The sequence below is a fragment of the Filicampus tigris genome, chromosome 20, assembly GCF_054856515.1.
Source record: "Filicampus tigris isolate MCC_2025a chromosome 20, RoL_Ftig_1.0, whole genome shotgun sequence".
In the NCBI taxonomy this organism is placed as follows: domain Eukaryota; kingdom Metazoa; phylum Chordata; class Actinopteri; order Syngnathiformes; family Syngnathidae; genus Filicampus; species Filicampus tigris.
The window spans coordinates 7001498-7009365 of NC_141236.1; the positions used below are offsets into that span (position 1 = coordinate 7001498).

The window sequence follows — 7868 nt, forward strand, 5'->3', positions numbered from 1 at the left end:
TCTCTATTTGCCAATCATTTTTTTCCACTGGCAAATACAGATCATATACGTTGGTCAGGTCAGCCAGGGTTCCATTTGGCTGCTGCTCGTTCATTATCATAAATCTGCAGTTTCCACTTACAGTATGTGTCTCTTAACCGTGGCCAACAGCCACATGCTAAGACAATGAATACAGGAAACTCTTCCTCCTCTAGTTTTGTTGCTTGTTTTTTAGCAGCAGGTTACGCATTCAATGGGGTGTGGTTTTCAAAAAAACAAAAAACAAAAAAGAATGATGGTTGAATTTACTCAATTATATTTTGTGAAGCGGTTGCACAAAATATCTGTATCCCGATCCATTTTTAAAGTAGATGTATAGCCTGGATTTAGATGATTTTATTTCGTGCAACCACTTGCTGAAATAAAATTGAGTAAATGATGCACAGCATGTTTTTCAGTGGACTTGTTTGTGTATTTTCATACTTGATGGGAAAGCAGGCACTCCAGAGAGCAACTACCGGTATTTCATTACAAGCCATTTAAAAAGTCAATTTTCCTTAGTTAGTACGCCCCCTTTAATCATGTTGTATTGTATACACCGCAGTAATATAAATGGGGGAACAATACACGCATTGCATCCAATAAGCACAAATCATCAGTGATGATAAATCACTCAAGCTACCTCCCAAACTGTTTTTGTAATTCATCTCAGATGCGATGATGTCATCTTCCCTGCCACTCACAAAATCTGTCTGTATTTTCAACGAGGCATGCCAGCCAAGATGCATTTTATCAAATGTCATATTCATTGGATACATCATTGTCCCCAAAGGTTTCTCTTTCTTATTCAAAAAAAAAAAGTCAGAAAGAAAGAAAGAAACATTTCATTGTCCTCTCATCCATTATATTGGGCATGATGTCAGTTCAGCATCAAATGAGCAAAGGGCTGAGGAATGGAACGAGGTGGATCCAACGTTCAAGCACAATGGAAAAAGGTTGAGTTGAAAAGCAGTTAAAACGATACGTCAGATTTGATGCACTCGCAATGTGGAACAGAATTGTGAATTTGGCAAGCAGGCCGGTTGAATCCATCATTCTGTTCTCCTAACAGCAGGACGGAGGACATTAGCGACCTTCACTTTTGCAGCCAGTGAAGCTGTTCTCTTGTTTTAACAGCTCAAAAAAAAAAAAAAAAAAAAAAAAAGGCACTTCATTGTTGGAAACTTTGCAGTGCCACCCAATGGACAATCCACACATAACCATTATGCGTGGTGATTGACCTAACCCTAAATGTACTTTACAAGTTCACCAGAACAAACTCTTATTCCCCTGAAAATAATCATCATGCACTTCAAGTATATACGTACCGTACTCATCCAGGAAACTGTGAGTCTGTAATCATAGATGGACAAGAGTTGACTTGGAAGCAACTGCGTTGCGGAAGCACGGTGCTGTGTTTACATTGCAGAGTTCCTATTGGCCACAAGAGGGCGTGTGTGTGCCTTTCACTGTGCTGCACAATCTGGTGATGTCTAAATACAAGAGTTGTACTGTTCCAATAATGCAAACATGCACTGATAGATATAAATTTAATGTGTATTATTGTGGTTGCAGTTAGAGATGCTCCAGAACTGAACTGAGATTTGTTCTATTATTTGGTTCTCACGGTTAGCAAACAAGAGGCAAAGATAGTGAACTGTGAGAAGCTCAACATAGTCACAAAAAGTGGACCTGTAGCAAATAAAGACAATCTTTGATAAGTATATCATGCAATACATGCAGCCCGAATGTATGCATTACCTGGCCAAAATGTTGAGTTAAAATGAATGTTTATTTGTAAGATGAGTGTCTTTCAGCTAAAAATGATCAAAAGCGGTAAAGTTGTGTTTACACATAGTAGGAATCATCATGATCATTTTGGAAAAATATTTGTATTATTTTTGTAGTTCAGTGACCAAAATTGGCCATACTCTTGTCTGTACACACACACACACACACACACTATATATATATATATATATACAAACAAAACTGCAATTTGGCAATGTCTTTGACTCATCCCCTTATAAATGTCAGTGAATAGCAGAAAAAGGCCCTAAAGTATGTCATCCGAGTCACAATATTTCCCCCCCCAACTTCCTGCAGCCTTTCACCCCCACTCCAATCAGGACATGTGACTGCTGGCTGAACCGTGGGCTCCGAAGATGAACGCTCATTTGGTGAAGATGCACACTCGGAAGGGTGAATCAAAAGTCACACAGAGGAGTAAGGAGTTCAGCAGCCTCTCTTTGCGCAGCAATCAAGACAGGCATACGGCTGTCTTGTCCTCCCACCTAAGCCCCCGCGGAGAAATGGTGTTTGTCAAAGTAATAAAGCTGTCCCATAACCCCATAACCTCTGTAATATTCATGATCCAACGTTCCCGGGCCCGAACCCAACGTTTGTGCCTCGCAAGGCAGCTTGATAAGTGTCCGAGCGTCGTCTGTTCCCAGGCTCAACCATAACAAGCGCGTTGTCTACCTGGGTTACGAAGGGCCGAGCTAGTCCAGACTCCAGACAAGGCGCTCCTCATTGGTTCGGCTGTCGCTCATGTAGAGCTCGCCTGCTCTGTTTACTGATGTCACCGGCTGGATGGAGCCCATAATAGGCAATGGCTCATCTCAACGTTACGAGCTGTTTATAGAGGAGGTGAAAAATGACACTTTTATTGCACATTGCAGCGTCCCTCTGTCCTGCTGTGCCCCCCTGGCCTGTCATAGCTCTTCCCGTCATATCAATTGAGCTCTGCCGGGACAAGATGATGCGTCAAGTGGAGCAAATGGCAAGAACTATGATGCGCGGCTTTACTTGTTTAGCATACAAATCAAGTCGGAGTGGAAGAGACGGGTGATTTGCACTTTGTGTGTATTCGAGACCTTCAAGACTGCCGAGACAATTTATGTCGCACTTTTACCACGATAACAAGAAAGGCATGGCTGGAGACAACCATAATGTGTCCAGTTGACAGCTTCAAGATTTTCACTCTTGACACATTTCCACTGGCAAAGACAGGTTACACCAGGTACTTTATTTCGTATCTTCTCAGTTGGGGTTGCAACCATTACAGGTCATTTTTTGTTTGAAGCCCACAAATGACAAAATGTAACACTTGCTAACATTAGCATAGCCTGTTGTTGTCCTTTAGCCTTTAGACACTGCACTATTATACACCACAGTTTCCACTTTGTGTTTTATGTCGACTTAGGATGGCAAATGCTGGCAATTAAAGCTACAATGTGTATTTGATGACACATTACCATTCCAGCAAAAACTACCATGAGAAGCAATTAGTACTTTATACTGGTCCATCTGGCCAGTACATCACTATATCGTCCACAAGAGTGCAGCAGATTCCAACACTTTTGCACGGTTGTGATGCGGCCTGCAGGAAGCTTCAGCTGCACTGTTGTGCCTTCACACCCAGTTTGAGTTATTTATAAAAAGCCCTGAATCAGCTCCACTTGTGTCTCCTCTCTGGTAATAATTAAAAAAAAAACAAAAAAAACATGGCACCAAAAACAAATGAAAGGATCATAAGTCCTCTCAGAGAAAGCCCCACATGTTAAACTTGTCTCGTGGGATGTCAGTCAGCTATGTTCTGTTCTTTAATGCATTCTTTATAAGGCCTTCTTCATCTGTCGTTTTCTTTTACGCAAAATGTGGCTCACACAATAGGGTTAAAAGACTATAAAAAAAAATACACTGATAAAACATTTCGTTGTTTTGGATTGAATTGTGTGTGCGTGATTTTTTTTTGCTTGTATCCACATTATATATAATTCAAAAGACTTTCCAAGGAATAAAACTTACCTTGGAACACAGCGGAGACAGTCATCATCAAGTGAAGAAAATATGGCACAACAGTGACATCACTAAGAACTGGACGTCGCTTCCAAAATTGCTGAAAAAACAAGATGAAATTGCTTCAGTCTGCAGTGTACACTCTGACAAGACCGTGGCAGTAGATGAATGCAACGAATTGCTTTCAACATAGAGCCACACACAAACATAATAGACACTTAGTGATCTTGGTGCAACATTAAATCATGTCATTACAATCAAAATAATTACACAAACAAAAACACAAATCACTGCATTTTTTCCAGATGATAACATAACATGACAGAGCCGTATATTTTTTGTGAGCAAGGTTCCAAAGTAACCAGAATTATGATGTAAGACTATAAAAAATACACAGACAGGCAGATATGTTGTAATCTGTTGTTGGGATCAAATGTGATGCAAAAAGGGGTAACTAAACTTCTGTCTGCATTTCTATCTTTTAAGTTTCTTGTTTTGTTTTGTTTTTGCATATCGGAGCTGTCCTGTGAAAAACACTTATCTCCGATTTTGGAAACTTTTTTATTTTTCACTTTACTGTGATGTGCGGAAACATGATTCATGTAAAAATAAGAAAAAATGGAGGTAAGTGTTTTTCACATGACAGCGACGATATGCAAACATGCTGCAAAGTTTCAGTCGGAAGGTTTTCCTGCTAATAAACCAACAAACAATACCTTTCGCCCTTGGCAGAGGTAAGACTTTTGTTCATGAGGGAGCCTCATGGGGAAGCCTTTATGGACCTTGCTTTGTTCAAGATGGAACAGAAAATGGTATTATATGAGCTGTGTTGAAAGTGGTTGAAAAAGTACAGAAATACCAGCGACGACAATTATTTTCTTCGTACGAACCGTTGACATTTCGTTTAAAGTGCATGAAGTGTATTCATTTGCCCATCACTGGTCTAGATTACTACTAGGCCATAAATATTTATACTAGCCAATGAATAATAGTAAATACAGCAGTAACTGAAAGTGCTTTCTTGTGACATCATCCTCTTCGAAACGCCGTATGTCGGTACCGCTTAATAGGCCCGTGACCCACTTTTGGGTTACGACCCACCAGTTGAGAATCACGGCTTTCGTCAACTTTAAGAATCATTGTCTCTCACGCAAGTGTATCAGGTGATACAAGCAGGGCAGCCCGGGATGGTAAGAGTGAGACATAGACAGCGAGGGAGCAAGACAGGCCGTCTTGGCCTATTTCACGCTGGGTAAAAAGATTACAGATGGCATGACACCATGGCAGTGTCTCTGTAAATATGCAGATATGACATCTACAACGGTGCTGAGGACTGGGAAGCGGCAAACCACTGCAGGATCAGAATGAGTTGGAACTGCAGGCTACACACAAGATCAAATCCGCAACGGCTGAGCAGAGTGAAGGCTCGCTGTTGCACATTTGTGGTGCATCAAGGGGTTTGTTTTGAATATGAGTCACGACTGCGCGACTCCCAGAACACAGCTCAGTGTGGTGACGCCTGACCATATGTCACGTAGACTATTGCTGAGCTGCCGTGTTTAGGATTAGGTGGCGTGAGGTGAAGCTACTCCTGCTTCTTTCAGTGACTTTATCAAAATGGAACACAACGTCTCGTACACGCGTGCTCGCATACATACACGGCGCTGCAGCTACTACCTCTAATTTGCTTCGTGAATTATGAGGGGAATGTTTTCATGGAATGTTGAAACCTAAATGTGGCTGCGTACCAGTGTTCAGGCTGTCAGACTAACATTTAACTATGTCGTCAATCAATTTGACCATGACTGATGATTGAGTGTAGTTTTTAAATATACCCGTATTTTCCGGACTACAAACTACACCTTTATATTAGCACCTATATTATATTAGCACCTATCTATGTTGACAAATTAGATATTTACTCCATTTACAGAACGATTTTGAACTGTACATATATGTACCTGAACAGATTCTTTGCTAACAGCGCCTTTAACACAGCAGCAACTTTGCTGATTAAAACGGAACAAAACCAAGAGAAAATAAAGTACTTATCTTCATTTCACGCCTGCTGCCACTCCAATTAACGTTCAACTTTAATTGCTGTATTTCCCCATACCACCTAGTTCATAACCTAGCGCCCTCGCCTGTTGAATTCTACCACCTGCAGTCACTTACTGTTAATGGCAATTGAATTGTATTGTAATTCCGATTAGAGCGCCCCTAGCGGTGGAAAGAAAATCCACAGGCTAGTCGCAGTTTATAAGCCTTTAATATAAGCAGCATGGTTCAAAACCTAGGAAAAAAGCTTATAAAAAAGCTTATAGTCCGGAAAATACGGTAACTACCGCCTGACATCTGCGATGATCATGCGTGTTATTCTTAGAGTAATTATCTTTAGTTAGTCTCTTTTTGGGCAGTGGGGCACAGTAATTTGACTGGCAAAAAATATATACATGGTACCAAGAATGGAACAGACTTCCGCCACGGTAGGAGCAATCCCAATTTAGATCAGCACCAAATTGTACACTATCACAGATTAGCATGTTCTTAAAAAAATGACATTTCCCCAATTAGTAACTCCATGCCAATCATCAACTTAAGACCAAGAACCACTTCCCTTTTCACATCAGAAAATATGAGGAAAATCACAACAGAATGGTTGGAAAATTTTTAATTGTTGCTATAATCATAAAACTGCTCAACTTAAAAAAAAACACACCCTCAGCCACATAGTCTGTGAATAATGATACAGCACAATATTGTGTTCTTCTACTTCTTCTTCTGCTCCAGATACATTATTTTAACTACTGGCCTCATTTTGCTTTAACGCCTCAACTCACAAATGCGTGCACACACACAACCAGTGTTGGTTCAGCCTCAAACCTGAGGGGAATCACCAGGGGTACTTGTGTTGCATCATTTTACCAAATAACATACTACATATAAGAAGATGTTTTATTCATATGAAGACATTTGCTGAACTCAGTTCCATAATCCCATATACACTCATTTCTATATTGTTCCACAGCAGGGTTCCACAGACTTTTTTTTACTAGTAGCACAGTGGCCTTGATCTGAAATTTTTATAGATGCAAGTAGAAAATTTAAGGACACACACTGTTAACCGAGGAACAGAGGTTTGTCAGCAATAAAACATTTTCAACTTGTAAATGGGAAGTCAACCCCAAAATATTGTTTACAATAATATGTTCTATGCAACCCTATTTGTCTAAACACAACATTCTGATTGATATTGTGTTTTTTGAATATGAGTTAAGTACTAAAATCCACCTATTTATTGTCCATCTCAGAGGGCGGCCATTTTGTCACTCGGCTCACCTCTTTTCAGAAGCTGAGCCGTGATTGGCTGCGATCTGATCCCCGAGCAACTGTGACATCATTTTCAGTGACAGCTTTTGACAAAATGGCCGCCCCCTGAAATGGACAAAATTGGGTGAATTTTACTACCTAACTCATATTTCACAATACTATAATACACAATTCACGCAATACTAATCAGAATGCCATGTTTAGACTAGTGGAGGCATATAGAACATACTGTTGTAAAGACATTTTGGGGATTAAACAACTTTAACTATGACGAAGTTTAAATGTGTTTAAAGCATGTGGGAGGGGTAAAACTATTTTAAAAAGAAAATTGTAACCAATTGCAGGTGCATCTGGAACATCTCATCTTATACCCTTCACTCTGTAACCATCCCAAAACACATACACTATGTCTATATTTTCCTTTATAGCTGTAGTGGGACAAATGTGCTTGGGGTTGCTCCTGTGAGTATTAACAGATTCTGACCTTTTAGCGCACGGTGCATGTATACACATGCAATCGACATGCAATAACTCATTACGCCTCATGTGTCGCAGTGTATAGACAGTGAGCTGGAGTGCAAAGTTGAGCCTATATTAGAGTGACTGACTTCCCCAGACGCGGAGGTTTCATATGTAACGTCATGTAACTCAATAGGGCCATTAATTACCTGTGTTTCCTTGGTGACCTCACAAACAACAGCTGCACAGTTAGCGGTCAT

General features: G+C 40.3%; 1 long non-coding RNA gene across 2 annotated transcripts in view; it reads right to left on the reverse strand.

Annotated features, from left to right (window-relative positions):
- The window catches only part of LOC147128078 (uncharacterized), a 56706-nt gene extending 50947 nt beyond the window's left edge, over positions 1–5759 (reverse strand). Inside the window, exons 1-2 of one of the 2 annotated variants that reach the window (XR_015084011.1) lie at positions 4536–5759; positions 3829–3919 (exon numbers count right to left, since the gene is read on the reverse strand). This is a non-coding gene — a long non-coding RNA (uncharacterized LOC147128078). The remainder of the gene's footprint in view (positions 1–3828; positions 3920–4535) is intronic. The other variant, XR_015084010.1, reaches the window with a different exon arrangement.
- Between the last annotated feature and the right edge of the window lie 2109 nt (positions 5760–7868).